Below are 1423 nucleotides of genomic sequence, written 5' to 3' on the forward strand. Positions count from 1 at the left end.
TGGCCTTGCACTCTCCTTTTGGATTCTCTTCTGTATTGCTTGGGAGAGTACTAGGAGGGATTTCAGTGATCCTTTTACTCAGCTGGCCCACTTGTGCTTCCAGATTTCTAATGGAAGATCTTGTTTCGTTCATGAAACTTACAGTGGCCTTAGACAGATCAGAGACTAAGTCTGCCAAATTAGAAGTGTTTTGTTCAGAGTTCTCTGTCTGTTGCTGAGTGGATGATGGAAAAGGTTTATTATTGTTAAACCTGTTTCTTCCACCATTATTAAAGCCTTGTTGAGGCTTTTGATCCTTCCATGAGAAATTTGGATGATTTCTCCATGATGAGTTATAGGTGTTTCCATAAGGTTCACCTAAGTAATTCACCTCTGCTATTGCAGGGTTCTCAGGATCATAAGCTTCTTCTTCATAAGAAGCCTCTTGAGTACTGTTGGATGCAGCTTGCATTCCATGCAGACTCTGAGAGATCATATTGACTTGCTGAGTCAATAATTTATTCTGAGCCAATATGGCATTCAGAGTATCAACTTCAAGAACTCCCTTCTTCATAGGCGTCCCATTACTCACAGGATTCCTTTCAGAAGTGTACATGAACTGGTTATTAGCAACCATGTCAATGAGTTCTTGAGCTTCTGCAGGCGTTTTCTTTAGGTGAATGGATCCACCTGTAGAAGTGTCCAGTGACATCTTTGATAGCTCAGATAAACCATCATAGAATATATCCAGGATGGTCCATTCTGAAAGCATGTCAGAAGGACACTTTTTGGTCAACTGTTTGTATCTTTTCCAAGCTTCATAGAGGGATTCACCTTCTTTCTGTCTGAAGGTTTGAACATCAGCTCTAAGCTTGCTCAGCTTTTGAGGAGGAAAGTACTTGGCTAAGAAAGCCGTAACCAGCTTATCCCAAGAGTTCAGGCTGTCTTTGGGTTGAGAGTCCAACCATAATCTAGCTCTGTCTCTTACAGCAAAAGGGAAAAGCATGAGCCTGTAGACTTCAGGATCTACTCCATTAGTCTTAACAGTATCACATATCTGCAAGAATTCAGTTAAGAACTGAAAAGGATCTTCAGATGGAAGTCCATGAAACTTGCAGTTCTGCTGCATCAGAGAAACTAATTGAGGTTTCAGCTCAAAGTTGTTTGCTCCAATGGCAGGAATGGAGATGCTTCTTCCATGTAAATTAGAATTAGGTGCAGTAAAGTCACCAAGCATCTTCCTTACATTATTATTATTTTCTGCTGCCATTTCCTCTTCCTGTTCGAAAATTTCTGAAAGGTTATCTCTGGATTGTTGTATTTTAGCTTCTTTTAATTTTCTCTTCAGAGTCCTTTCAGGTTCTGGATCTGCTTCAACAAGAATGTTCTTGTCCTTGCTCCTGCTCATATGACAAAGAAGAGGGCACAGAATAATAATAATAAT

The 1423-nt window shown here is 40.1% G+C and overlaps 1 non-coding gene across 1 annotated transcript; it reads left to right on the forward strand.

The window, feature by feature from the left end:
• Window positions 1-745: 745 nt before the first annotated feature.
• LOC148576462 (small nucleolar RNA R71) lies at window positions 746-853 on the forward strand. The gene has a single exon (XR_015904101.1). It is a non-coding gene; the product is annotated as a small nucleolar RNA R71 (small nucleolar RNA).
• Window positions 854-1423: the final 570 nt, after the last annotated feature.

This window comes from Arachis ipaensis, chromosome B1 (genome assembly GCF_059453495.1).
Source record: "Arachis ipaensis isolate K30076 ecotype BB chromosome B1, ASM5945349v1, whole genome shotgun sequence".
NCBI classification, from domain to species: Eukaryota; Viridiplantae; Streptophyta; class Magnoliopsida; order Fabales; family Fabaceae; genus Arachis; species Arachis ipaensis.